The following is a 14790-nucleotide window of genomic DNA, read 5'->3' as shown; positions in this document are numbered from 1 at the left end:
AGAAAAAAAAGGAGAGAGAGTTCATGAAATAAGATTTAAAAGCATAAAAAGAAGGTTAGAAGATCTTCAATTCAATTGAAACTTCATCCATATCCTGATGGCAATGAACTACTATCGTGTGTGTGTGTGTGTGTGTGTGTGTGTGTGTGTGTGTGTGTGTGTGTGTGTGTGTGTGTGTGTGTATGTGTTGATCCAAGGGCTTGAACTCAGGGTCTGATGCTATACCTGAGCTTTTGTGTTCAAGGCTAGCAGACACCATTTGAGCAACAGCTCCACTCCCAGCATATTGATAGTTAATTGGAGAAAAGAATCTTATGGACTTTCTTGCCCAAGCTGGCTTCAAGCCAGGATCATTGGATCTCAGCCTTCTGAGTAGCTATCCTGAGTAATTAGGATTACAGGCATCTGCCATCTGTGCTCAGATGAACTATCTTTTTTGAACAATGAATTGTCTTTTTATTCTATTGCTCTGAAAACTTGCATGAAGAAATTAAACCAATGAATGTAATAAAACTTACAGGTCTCAGGGGTTTCTAAGAAAAAAAAGAATAAAATCAGATATCCACTAATATGCTCAGACATTGTAGACTTAGTGGTCCTATATCAAAAATTAAGAATGGTTTCTAAAGTGATAAGGAAAACATCCACTGTGTTTTACACTTTTAAATAGAGGGCAGCAGACATGTTTTACATTCCAAAACTATGGTAGCAGTCCATTTCAATGTGATCAAATAAATGCATCTAGGATTCAGCAAACCTTAAACCCACTAAAATTATGATTACATTGAAAGAAAATACACAAAAACCAAATAGAGATTTGAGGGTTTTTTCATTAGAAGGAAATCTTAGTGCTATTAAATTCACAAATATGCCAATTTAAATACCCAATCCTGTGTGTCTAAAACACACAATGCATACACATAAAAGTACCTATTCTTTCCACATGTTAGTGCTCATGCATATCATAGTCTGGAAATGAAGAGAATAGATTCCCCTTAAACTGTGAGTCAGTAGGTGTTCCTTTACAGTTAACTTTAGCAAAATTCATACATAATAGCAATTAACAGTGATCTTTACTTGTTAACTCACAAGAAAACACCATCAAAACTGCGTTTCAGTTTCTGTACTAAAATGTAGAAAAACTGAAATACAAAAATATTGAAAAGTTAAAAATTCCTTAACATTTTACTCATGGTACCACTACCACAATTTACAGGGCAAAAAAAGAAAAAAGACCAAGCTACAACAGATAAAAGACCTCAGGAATGTATATCTAATTGACACTACTTCGCATTAATCAATAGCTGCACTTTTTGCAAACTGTAGCTATGACAGTCTTGAACAAGAAAGTTTTGCTGTTTAATCTGCAGTAACTCCTCTGACTATGGATTACTATTCCTTCTATGGCAGATTGAAAGCTGCAGCTTACTTTGAGGTAGTCATGCCAAATGAATTCTGACAACTCCTCACTCTCTCTCTTGCTAAGAATTATAACCCCCTTTTCTGGTCTTTTTTTTTCTTTTTCTGGTCTTTAAAACCTTCTGCTACTATATCCACCACTTCCACCCTCAGATCCATAACCATCATCATATGGACTGTCAGAGTTCTTCCACCAAACCAGCTCCCCTTCATGGGTCCATATTTGATCGCTGTTGTCCACTGTAATTTCCAAACTCATTATGTTTTCCACCACCACCATAACTACAACCACCTTGGTTTCCATGTCCTTGTCCACCACCATCATAGCCTCCTCTAATACTGTAACCAGGACCAACACCATAGTTGCCACCATCACCTTCAAACCCACTGTATCTACCATCAAGGTATCCATAGCTACCTTTGCTGCCACCACCTCCACCACCATAGCCTCCTCTTGCAACAAAATTTCCACCATGTCCAAAATTACCTAGACCACCTCCATAAAGTTGTCAGATCCACCTCCACGACATCTTTGTGACTTTATCTTTTGTTTAGAGAGGGCCTTTTCACTTCACAATTACGCCCATTAATAGTGTGGTATATCTGAATAATAATTTGATCAAATGTATCATGTTCATTAAAAGTCACAAAAGCAAATCCTCACTTTTTTCAACATAACTTCCTTTTCTTCCATAACTTCTATAGTTTCAATTTCAAAGTAGTCTCTCAAATTACGTTTTTCTGTATTTTCTTTAATACCATCAGCACCAACCATTTCTGTTAGATGGACTCCTGGCTTCACAGAATCCTCTCTAGAAACAGCTCTCTTTGCTTCTATGACACGCCCATCAACCTTGTGGGGTCTGGCACACATGTCTGCATCCACCTCTTCCACACAAGAATTGTCACAAAACTGAAACCCCTCGAACATTTTGTCTGAGGCTCTCCTGTTACCACACAATCTGTGAGTGTGCCTATTTCTCAAAATGTTCTTTCAAATTATTATCTGTAGTTTCAAAGCTTAGACCACCAATAAAGAGCTTGCACAGCTACTCTGGTTCCTTTGGGTCATGGCCCTCCACCCCCAGGCGACGGTGGCTGGAGTCAGATAGTGGTGACTGGGCAGTGGTTTTACTCCCCCTTTTGGTACTGGACTCGCTTCTTCCAACTCGAGCTCAACATGGGACTGAGAGGAAAGGACGTGAACTATCTTAATGTTGAAAATAAGCAGAGACTAATTGTTCTACTCTTTAAACATCTTTCTAATCTAATCTTTTCTATTGTTGTTGGTACTATTATGAATTTCCCATGATCTTTTATGAAAGTGATTTTGACAATCCATAATGAATGTAAGTTCCACAACTGCAAGAATTTTTATAAGTTTGTTCACTGTATAAAGCAGAGAACTTTTCACACTGCTGAATACACACTATGCCTTCGATTGCTATTGTATCCACTTGCACAAAAAGGTGTTTTGAGGCAGCTACTAGTCATGAAGTTACAGTTATAGAGGAAGAACAGTGAATACAAATTAAGTAATATCCCTACCTATGAGAAACATATTGTAGTAGGGTTACATATAATATCAAACATGAATAAGCAGTGTATTATGAGGCACAACATTCTATGAAGAAAAGTACAGCGAGATACAGACACAGAGTGAGTGAAAGGCTGGTGAACTTTTATCAGAACATTTGCAAAAATCATTTAGACCGAATTTTCAGAGATGAATTCTCAGTGGCAATGACTTGCAAGCAGACCTTTGAATACAATAAGGAAGAAAGTGTGGAGAAAGAAATTTCCAAGGAGAGGAAAGTGTTAATGCAAAGGCCTCAGAACAGGAACAAATTCTGTGCATTTAAAGCAGAATATAAAAGGTAAGAAGTAGTAGGAGTTATCCTTTTAAGTAACAAAGAACTAAAATTTACTCACTTTGTCCAATAAATACTTGAATGCAGGCACACAGGTAGCTTATCTAACTTAGGTATCTTTTTAACGGACAAATAGTAATGTAGTTGAAAACTCATATTTATTACAGGAAAATGTGTTGCACACTAATTCAATCATAGTTAGAAGAAAAACAATCTGAAACTTCTGTTTCTGGAAAGCAGTTCTAAATAAGTCAGTTTGTTTCTCTGGACTTCTCTCTCTTCTGACTTCAGAGAAAATGTTTTCAATTGCAAATTACCTAGGGGGCTGAAAAAGTTCCCCTCAAAATTATAAAGTTCAGCTGAAGCACGGAAAGACATGGAACCCTAGGAATAGGAGAACCCTGTTACATACATTGTTAAGTTAATAAAACTAAACAGCACTAGTCAGGCTTCATTAAGAAAAGCAGGAATTTGGAGACATTGGGAGTTGTGGGGAAATTTGTTGCTCATATGGACCAATACTGAGTTCCTCAAAGTAAATGGTAGATTTCATGATCCTCCAAGGTTGAAGAAGATAGTAAAAACTAATTAGAATATTTTTTGCAAATGGGCTGTGTAAAGTGGTAAACTTACTGAAAAAGAGTATAACCCAAGAAATATGATTATATTCAGAATCTAGTAAAGCAAAGCTACAGCTATGAATTCATGGAGAAAGTAATCATGGTTCCACCCATTTGTACTTACTCAAGCAAAACTCTTATTTTCAGGGGAAACTAAGCATACATGTGTTTGAGGTAAGAATATGGCTTTTCAGTATACAGTCAAGTTCAATGCCTGAAAAAAAACAACAGTATTGCACCTAGCCTTCCATGTTAAAATTCACTTATTAAAAAGAATAATGTACAATTTGAAAACATTTAATCCTCATCACTCAAACCCCAACAACTGATAAACACAGTTGCAAATTCAAAAATATATATGTTCAGATAGCAGTCTTACTAATTTCTAAAGCTTTATCCAACTGATTAAGCTTGATATCATGCGAACCTATTTTGAAGCAAATTCTTGAGCTAGTTTATACTGCTTTAAAAGAATAGAAGCTTCTATAAAAATTATTTGATGAGATTCAATAGGCATAGAAAAAGTCATAGTGTGTTTAAATCACACACAATGATATTTACCATCACCATCATCAACATCACTGTCATGAAGGCTGAGTACATGGTACATCAAACTGCATATGGTTAATTAGGAAGTGATTTGAGAATACAAATTATCTTTTCCAGGCCTATGTAAGATCATACTCATGATATGATCCTCTTCTTCATCAAAGCTCCTGTTATTTGTAAATCATACACATACATATGTGATTGCATATGTGTATACATATGTAAACATATTCTTATACAAACATGCACATGTACATTCACACATGTATATGTGTGTGTGTCTATATATATATATATATATATATATATATATATATATATATATATTAGAACAAGTTCACCTTAATCTGGTTCTAGATGTTCAAGATCCTATTGCTAAATACTGAATGACTGAAAAAAAATCTTTCTTCCTATCCAAGAGTTCACATTATAATATAGACACCTCAAGAATATAGAAAGAGAAGGCAGATAGTAGAATAACACTATTGCCACTTCTATTTCTAAAATTCTATACTTTGACATCAAAATACATATAATACTAAGCACATACTTCATATGTTGATCAGGGGTAAATAAATTCTAAGACTGGGACAAGAATAAGTTCAGATGTAGCACAAACAAAAAGAGGCCAGGAACCAATGACTCACGCCTATATTACTAGCTACTCAGAAAGGCTGAAATCTGAGGGTGACAGTTTCAAAGCCAGCCCAAGCAGTAAAGTTCATGAGATTTGTGTCACCAATTAACCACCAAACACCCATAAGTGGAGCTGTGGTGCAAGTGGTACAGTGCTAGTCTTAAGCACAAAAGCTCAGGAATAGTGACCAGGCTTGAAATTGAAGCCTCAGGACTAGTACAAAAGGTGTGCCCACACAGCACACACATACACACACACACACACGCACACACACACACACACACACAAACACACACACACACAGAGGTACAGAAGAGGCAAAAAGCTCTTTTGTGTGTACTTCATTCAAATATGAATACTTTCTGGAGAAAGTATTTTCCTTAGAACAGTTGAAATTATGTCAAATTAATAATGGTTGCTTTTTCTTCACCTTACCATTGTAATTAGTGGAAATTTGGCTGCTTAAAATTATCTATTGTTTTGAATATGTATGTTTGACATTTAAGAATCTTTTTCCTTTTCTTTTTTTTTACATTTCAGTAGCTGTTCAAAGAAGATACTGTACCATTTAACAAAGCCATTTATGAACACAATGCATCTCAATGTGTGTCACTTCCTTCACCATTTTCATCCTCACCTTTGAACCACCCTTTCCCTTACTTTTCCTAATTTTGTGGTAAATACAATGAATTCTTAACTACATTCTTCCTCCCTTCCCCACTTCATTCTTCTACCCCACTCTCCTTGATCCTATCCTCATGCAAGTACCCATTTTCCAGTGCTCATTTTGTTGGGCTTTGACTTAGTTTTTCTAAAAAGTTATGCTAATAGTGTTTCTCAAACACAGCTTTTGGAAGATAATGCTACAGGAAGGCAATCCACATTCCTGTAATCACCGGTAGCTTGGAGCACACTAGCAATTCATTTCTTTTATTATTATTGCTATTCAACACAACAGGAAGAAGTTGGGCGCTGGTGGTTCATGCCTGTAATCCTAGCTACTCAGAAGGCTGAGATCTGAGGATCTCAGTTCAAAGACATCCAGAGCAGGAAAGTCAATGAGACTTTTATCTCCAATTAACCAACAAAAAGCCGGAAGTGGTGCTGTGGCTCAAGTGGTAGAGCGCAACCTTGAGCTGAAGAGCATGGGGACAGAGTTCAAGCCTCATGACTCATGGAAAAAAAACCAGAAAGGTGGCATCACTAACTAAGTGTATTATCTTGGCCACTGTACTCTGGGGATACCATTTCTTCATTATTAAAATGAGGCTTTCTAATTTTATGGTTCTATGTATTGGCAAGATTAATCCTTGAATATTAGTTCTTGAAGCCCAGCAGTAGTATGCATTCTTGGTTACTTTGAGATGCTTTTGCAAAGATCTATTCCCCACCACTGTCCAAGGAACTCTTTTTATTGCTCAGATAATAAATTACTTTTAATATGGTGATTCATCTTTTAAATAAGCCTACTGGAACTTAGCCACTTTCAATCTTTTTTGGAAGATAGTGGTATATAAATGATAAATAAAAACATGGAAATTGAACAGTACATATAAAAGACCACCAAAATTAAAGTAAGGAGTTTTTAACATTTGAGGAATAAAACATTGAAGAAAGAAAAAAATTGATTGGGAGAATTAACATCATGAAAATGGCAATACTATATATAAATTCAATGCCATACCTATAAATATCCCAACCTCATTCTTCAATGATAGATTGAGCAACCCCCAAATTCATATGGAATAATAAAAGACTGCAAATAGCAAAAACAATCCTTAGCAGAAAGAACAGTGCTGGAGGAATATCAGTGCCAAATTTGAAACTCTACTACAAAGCCAAAGTAATCAAACAGCTAGGTACTATCACAAGAACATACATGAGGACCAGTGGAATAGGACTGAAGACCTAGAAATGAAACCACAGACCTATAGCCACCTAATATTCCATAGGAAGCTAAAAAAATAGAATGGAAGAAAGACAGCCTCTTCAGTAAGTGGTGCTGGCAAAATTGGTTAAACACCTGTTGAAAACTAAAGCTAGATCCTTCTATATCACACTGCACCAGACTCAAACTCCAAATGGATCAAAGACCTCGAAGTCAATGCAGACACCCTGAGAATGTTACAGGAAGGAATAAGAGAAATTCTAGGGCTCCTTAGCATAGGCCAAAACTTTATTAAAAGAGACCCAGAGACATGACAAATTAAAGAAAGGTTAGACAAGTGGGATTGTATGATACTGCAGCACTTCTTCATTGCAAAGGACATAGTTAGCAAGAACAATAAAAAGCCCATGGATTGGGAGAAGATCTTTACTAGCCATACAACAGACAAGGGCTTTATATCTTAAATATGCTTGGAACTCAAAAAATTAAATCCCCCAACAACAAATCCTCAAAGAAAAAAACTGCCTGATTAATAACTGAGCTAAAGACTTAAAGAGAGACTTCTCTGAAGAGGAAATAAGAATGACCAATAGACACATGAAGAAATGTTCAACTTTTCTGGCCATATAGAAATACAAATCAAAGCAAGATTGAGAGTCCACCTCACCCTAGTTAGAATGGCTAAAATCAAGAAATCTAGCAACAACAGATACTGTAGGGGATGTGGCCAAAAGGGAACCCTACTGCATTGTTGGTGGGAGTGTAAACTTGCTCAACCACTTTGGAAAGCAGTGTGGAGATTCCTCAAAAGACTACACATATAGCTCCCCCATGACCCAGCAATTCCACTTTGGGGCATTCACCCAAACAATCATAAACACGATTATACTAAAGCAACCAGCACAACTACGTTTATCGCAGCATTATTCTCCATAGCTAAGATATGGACCCAACCCAGATGCCCCTCAGGAGATGAATGGATCAAGAAAATGTGGCATATATACACCATGGAATCCTATGCTACCATCAGGACCAACAACACCACTCCATTTGTTAGGAAATGGAAAGACATGGAAAAAATTATCCTAAGTGAAGTAAGCCATACCCAAAGAAACATAGGTCCCATGTTTTCCCTTATTTGCAATAACTAGTATATGTCTAGTATAACCTTACCAGATAAGTAAAAAATGTCAAAAGCTATGCACATATGACCACATAAGATGGTACAAAGTGAAATGAACCCCAAGATGGAGACACAAGAGGGTTTATGTTTGTTGCTGTTGTTTTTAATGTACTATGATTTCTTTTGTTTCTTTTATATGTTCTTCCCTAGGGGTATAGCCCCTGTTTTCACACCCTGCATATTGTATATACATTTTTCTAATTTGTGGAGGGGAAAGGAAATAACAAAATGCTGAAACAAGGATACAGGCTGACCCATTGTAACAATGAGATGTACAACACACTATGTTAAAAAACAAACTCTACAACTTGAGGAGGGAAGGAAGGAGTTGGGGAGGTGGGGGGGAAGGGATGGCTGGGGAAAAACAAAGGAAGGGGTACCAATTCTCCATAGGAAATGTACTCATTACCTTACTCATGTAACTGTAATCCCTCTGTAGAGTATCTTTACAATAAAAAATATAAAAACATTGGAGGAGAGAAGACTTATACCAAGAGATATATTCAGTTTGGTCCAGCTATTAAATATATTATTGTTATTGTTATATAGTTATTATTATTATTGTAACTATTATTTATATACTGGTACCATGTCGGGAGCCTAAAATCTCTTGAAACTCCCTCTCAAAAGGTAGATAAACATCTTTATCCCATACTCCAGGCTGCCCGTTCCCCTCAGGATAATTTAAGTCCTGAGGATGAGGCCACCCTGGAAGAGGAAGCGGCCCAATATTGTCAGCCTGATTGGCCCCGCTTACTCAGTCACCCCCTACCTCAGACTAAACCCTCTACCCCAAATATTCCACTCCCCTCCTATGCGGCTCCTTCCTTTTGTGGCCTGGCCCTTCAAAGGCCCACTGCCCCTCCAGATGTTTTTTCTCTCCCCCCTTTACCTAACCTGGCCCCTTTACACGAGTCCCTTCGACATAGGCGAGAACACCTTCAACTTTTAAAAGAACTGTAGTCCCTTGATTATGAACTCCGCACACTGGCCTTGGCCGATACACCAAAACCGCCTAATAAAATTAAGGTTAGATCACACCATCAATCACAATCAGTCCTCGTCTTTCCAGTAACTCGGAGCCAGACAGATAGGACCTCAGAGGGTGAGGAGGACCAATCAGAAGAGGAAGAAAAGGAGGGTAAGGAACAGGATACTGGGGATGAAGAGGAACAACCCACTCAGGGAAAAGGCCAACAAGAGTATAGGAGGCATAGCCTTTGGTTTGTTGAAAAGCTTAAAAATGCATGTGCCCAATATGGCCCAACTGCCCCTTATACGTTTAGCCTTGTTAGAAAACCAAAGTGCATGCTGGCTCACCCCTAATGATTGGAAGTTTGTGGCCCGCGCCACCCTTAGTGGGGTGATTTTGTTTTATGGAAGGCAGACTTTAAGGAACAATGTAGAGAGACCACGCAAAAAAATTTGGCTAACACATCTTCAAAAACCTGGACCTATACTAAACTTTTGGGTAATGTGCCCTTTGATACCAATGCTAAACAAGCGAGCTTTCCTGCCGGACTTTTGGCACAAATTCAAAACGCTGGCCTTTATGCTTGGAAGCGTCTCCCTCAAAAGGGATCGGCTACTACGTCCCTGGCAAAAGTTAGACAGGGGCCAGATGAACCCTACAGTGACTTTGTCTCGTGGCTTAACTTGGCTGCGGAAAGCTTCTTGGGCCTAGTGAAAGTGACAGTGCCTTTGTTAAACATCTTGCCTTTGAAAATGCTAATCCGGCATGTCAAGATGTCCTCAGACCACATAAAAACAAGGGTGACTTCTCTGAATTCGTCAGGCTTTGTGCTGGAGTAGGAACTGCTCACACCATGGGGCTCGCCCTAGGTGCTGCTGTTACCAAGGCATTTCAAAGTTCAGTCCCCAGCTCGCGTACTTGCTTTAAATAACCTGGTCACTTTGCGCGTGAATGTCCCTTGGGCAAACAAAGCCAAGGGGCAATGGCCTCCCAAGCTACAGGTAGACCACTCCCTGCCACTCTTTGTCCCAAATGTGGTAAGGGCTGTCATTGGGCCAACGAATGTAGATCCAAAACAAATGCCCTTCGGCAACCCATTCTCTCTTGTGTTTCAGGAAACTTCCGACTATCCCCAAGACAAGCCCAGGGGCGATAGGGTTTGTCCCCTCCCAAACTCCTGGTCCAACACAAGCCTGTCACCTCTCTCCACAATTGCCTCCCCCAGTGGGCAACCCCAGGCAGTGCAGGACTGGACCTCTGTGCCACCACCGACACAGTACTAGACTCTATACAAAGACCTCAAATAATATCCATTGGGACCCTGGGACCCCCTCTGTCTCATATGTGTTCCCTTATTCTTGGAAGAGCCTCTGCTACCTTACAAGGTGTCCAAGTTTTTCCTGGCATTATTGATAATGATTATACAGGAGAAATAAAAATTTTGGCCATGGCCATTAATGGAATTGCAGTTATTCCAGCTGGAACTAGGCTTGCAAAATTGGTACTGCTCCCATTAAATTCAGGGAGTTCTTCTACTGCTCAGACCATACCATGAGGAACTGCTTCTTTGGGGTCTTCTGATGTATATTGGGTTTAGCCTATCACTCAAAAAAGACCCACCCTCACCCTGCGAATTGAAGGAAGGGAGTTTCAGAGAATTTTGGATACTGGTGCGGATGCCACAGTTTTTTCCCAAAAATATTGGCCTCCAAGTTGGCCCCTTACCTTGTCCTAACTGACCTTAAAGGCATAGGGCAGTCAAAAAACCCTTTGGTCAGCTCCAGGGTTCTTAATTGTACTGACAAAGAGGGCAATAGGGGAACTGTTACTCCTTTTGTTGTTCCTGACCTCCCTGTTAACCTATAGGGCCTGGATATCTTGACCCAGATGGAAGATATCCTTGCTAGTCCTAATTCTGTGGTTACACATCAAATGCTCCGTATGGATTTTGTCCCTGGTACAGGTCTTGGAAAATCAGGACAAGGAATCATTGAGCCCATCCAAGCTACCCCAAAAACAGATAAACATGGGCTTGGGTATTCGTATTTTTAGTATCAGTCCCAAGGTGGCTGCCAGAATGCTTGATAAAACAGGTTAATGGCTTACCACAACCCAGGGTTGGAAACCTTCCCCCTGAGGATGATTCCTTTTCTCTTACAGATGCAGCTAGAACTCCAGATGTGGACCCTCCTGTTTGAAGTGTTTCTTTTAAAGGGGTTTTGTATATAGTGGCCTTGGCCTTCCAGCTACAAAAAATCTCATGATCACTCTTTTTGGTGTCCCCTGCAAATGCAAAGGGAGATTTTATTCGTCCCCCCGGTAGCTGGAGCCAAACAGTTGACTGTGGAAACAAAGTGGCTTACCTCTGTACAACAATACAGACCAACATTGGAGGATTGTATTTTAAATAGGCTTGTAACTTTTATTAAACAACAGGTTGATCTCTCGGCTTCTAAGCCCATACAGGTTCATTACCATCGTCTTGATATGGCAGACCTCGGCATTGAGATATAGGATTTACCCCAGGCTTTTAGTGTTTTGCCATGAGCTTGTTCTAGTGGGAACTCCCCCCCCCCACTTTATCTTATTTAGAAAACCCTTCTCCTTATTCATAACTCCTGACCATTCAACGGGCAAGACCTATTGTGCCCTTGCTATAAGGGACAGGTTTGCCCCTCCTCCTATAGGCCCCTCCACTTGGGGGAGGATGCACCTATGGTAGGAAGGAAAAATGCTCAAATCAAGGGTGGAGGTAAGACTCCAGGGGGATGGATCCAGGAGATCCCAAAACCCAAGACCCCTGAGTGGCAAGCTCTGGTGCATGGCAGTTGGCATGCATACCCATAAGCCGTTTCCTCAAAAACATGCCAAGGACTGTAAAATTTCCCTCCCCAAGTGAGGACACTCATTCAGGAGCGGAGAAAAACCCTGGGCCCTTAGAGAACAGAGCCTCTGTCACCCCCTTAAAAAGAGAAGCCGACAATTGATGGTCAATTTTCTAAATAAGAAAGGGGGAGATGTCGGGATCCAAAGGGAGTCTCTCAACATGATAGGCTTGACTATCTCACTGAACATCTTGCGGCTGAGTTTACAGAACCACTCTCAGGAATCCGACCCTTTCATCCTGCCTTACGCAAACATCCTGCAGCTGCTACGGCCAATGAAAAAGCTTCCTTAATGGCCAATGAAAAAGCTTTCTTATTCCAAGCATATAAATACCCCTCTGTGAAAAATAAAAATTTGCAGCTTGATCAGAATCCCTGTCTTGCTGTCATTCTTCATGTCCCTTGTCCCTTCATTCCTTCTCACTTAGGTTCACCGCCCTCGTTGACGTCCTGCGGGTAGGGACAGTACCAGAGCTTGAACTCAGAGGCCTTGGATTTGTCTGGTTTTACTCTTGGCTGTCACTCAACCATCTGAGTCATAACTCCAGCCTGGCATTTTACTGATTACCTGGAAGTAAGAGTCTCACTCACAGTTTTCTTCCTAGACTGACTTCAAATATTGATCTTCTGATCTCAGCTCCTTACAAGGTAGGGTTACAGATATGAGTCATGGGTACAGACTTAAGGCTGATTGGAATCAAAGAGGCAAAAGAGGAGGTAATTTCAACCAAGACTACCATGGAAAAAGTAGAGTGGCAGATATGCTGTAAACAATGCACAGAAATAATTAGATATCTTTTACTGAGAGCCATAGGAAAATAGTGATACTGTTACAATTTAATCTTACTGGAGTTAGCTTAGTTTCCCAGTTTCTCTACTGAATTATATGGTCCTTTAGCTCTCCTCATGAAAAACATTTTATTGTGTCTCATAAGGTGAAAGATTTTAGCAAAGATGTACAATGAACTAAATTTGGGAAAAATGAAAAAGAGAGAAACATTTCCTATTTCCCATGCAGAAAGTAATAAAGACTCAAAATGGTGATTTTCACATGAGCTGGAAGAATACATGTCATCTAACAAATTCTACCCAGTGGTTCCAGATGTCCAAGATGATTGCTGTTATTATTTGAAAATATGGTAGGAAGTTGAGAGAAGATGGCGGTGCTCTCACAGGTAGTCCCACTACCTGTCTCTGACCAAAAGAAGATCTAGGGGCACCGCCACAATTCACCTCTAGAGATCTACTCCAATCAAACTTTAAATACCTAAAGACTTTTTCTACTACAAGAGTACTATCCTAGCAGGAAAAGAAAGAAAGAGAAAAGAGAGACCATGAGCAGGACCCCTGAGGAGCAGCTGCACCACCTGGCTCCATGCCACACTGTGCTGGAGACTTTAAGCAGACTTCAAGCAGAGGAGCACCCAAAAACTGCACTCAATACTAGACCGATGGAAAGTTAGGAGGGAATCTGGTGAAGACTTCCTAGGCTGCAAACAGCCCCTACCCCAACACACACCCCCCGCCCCGGGCTGCTACAAGGAAGGAGCAAACTCAGAAATACAACCATTACAATCACCAGAAATTGGCACCACCAGTTAAAACCCCAAAGTCAGCCCATGACTGCAGTGCTGGTGGGATTCCCATGGTCCCCAGCCAACCCCGCACATGGCTCCCAGGAAACCACAGCCTCAGCCAATCCATTGCTCTAAGCTCTATGGGCCAACCCTTCTGCCGACTGCCCACTCTGCTGGAACCTGCTCCCTCCCTGCTGCCACCCCAGGCTCTCACAACCATGGCACCACCAAGCTGCTACAGGCATCTTCACAGACACACCTAGCAGCCACAAGCAATCACCCCCAAGGCTGCCCAGCCGGCCACCTCCCACTTCCTCTGCTGCAGCCCAGCACAGACCCTGCAGCAAACACCAGCTGGCTGCACGAACCTCCACCTGGCTCCCCAAGTGCCAGGCATCCCCATGCTGCCACAGAGGAGACTCCTCATCATCAGCAGAACCACCCTTCCTACCTGTACCTCTCAACACCCAGACCCTCTGACTGAGAACCTGCCAACTCCATCCTACCCACTACAGCACAGGCTCTGTGGTCCAGCACACCACCAGCTACAGACCTCATGAGTAACCCAACTGGGTCCGCTCCCTGGGTGGCAATTCCCTGCAGGATCCCAAAGCCCTCTGAATCAAACCCCATCCAAAATGGAGGGAATCATACCAGAACAGAACATGGACATAGGCTCTGTTCCTAAGACTCCTGTGGCTACCTGGTAAACCCTGGGAACACAGCTCTGGGCCTATGATAGCAGTCTACAAACATGAAACCCCCAAAACTCTCTTCCACGAGGCCTGAGAGTGGGACTATTGATAGCAGGCAGCCTCCCCCATCAAAAGGCAATCTGCTCCCAACCAAGCCACAAGGAAAGTGGACTACAGCAAGGCATACAAAGTTCTATCAGGAATCTGCTCTGAGGACTACGGGGAGACTAAAGTTCCCCCAAAGAACCCGAAAAACCCATTCATTAGTTTTTGTTCTTGTTTTTGTTTTGTTTTGTTAGTTTTTATCTCTGATAGTTTGTTTTTTTATTTCTATGTATTACTTATGTGTATTGTGATTTAGGATTTGCTATTCTACTTAAAGCTTCTATTTTTCATTATTATTTGTTTTTTTTCTCCCACTTTCTAATTTCCTAATTTGTAAGGTATTTTTTTCTTTTCTTCTTTCTTTTCCTCTCACTCTCACCTTTTTCTC

At 40.6% G+C, this 14790-nt stretch overlaps 1 pseudogene; it reads right to left on the bottom strand.

The window, feature by feature from the left end:
* Positions 1-1531: 1531 nt before the first annotated feature.
* LOC138839767 (heterogeneous nuclear ribonucleoprotein A3-like) lies at positions 1532-10191 on the bottom strand (annotated as a pseudogene).
* Between the last annotated feature and the right edge of the window lie 4599 nt (positions 10192-14790).

Source organism: Dipodomys merriami, unplaced genomic scaffold (assembly GCF_024711535.1).
Source record: "Dipodomys merriami isolate MVZ:Mamm:240054 unplaced genomic scaffold, mDipMer1.0.p SCAF_3, whole genome shotgun sequence".
Taxonomy (NCBI): domain Eukaryota; kingdom Metazoa; phylum Chordata; class Mammalia; order Rodentia; family Heteromyidae; genus Dipodomys; species Dipodomys merriami.
The sequence above is the reverse complement of the archived record's forward strand: the minus strand, read 5'-3'. Positions and strand labels throughout refer to the sequence as shown.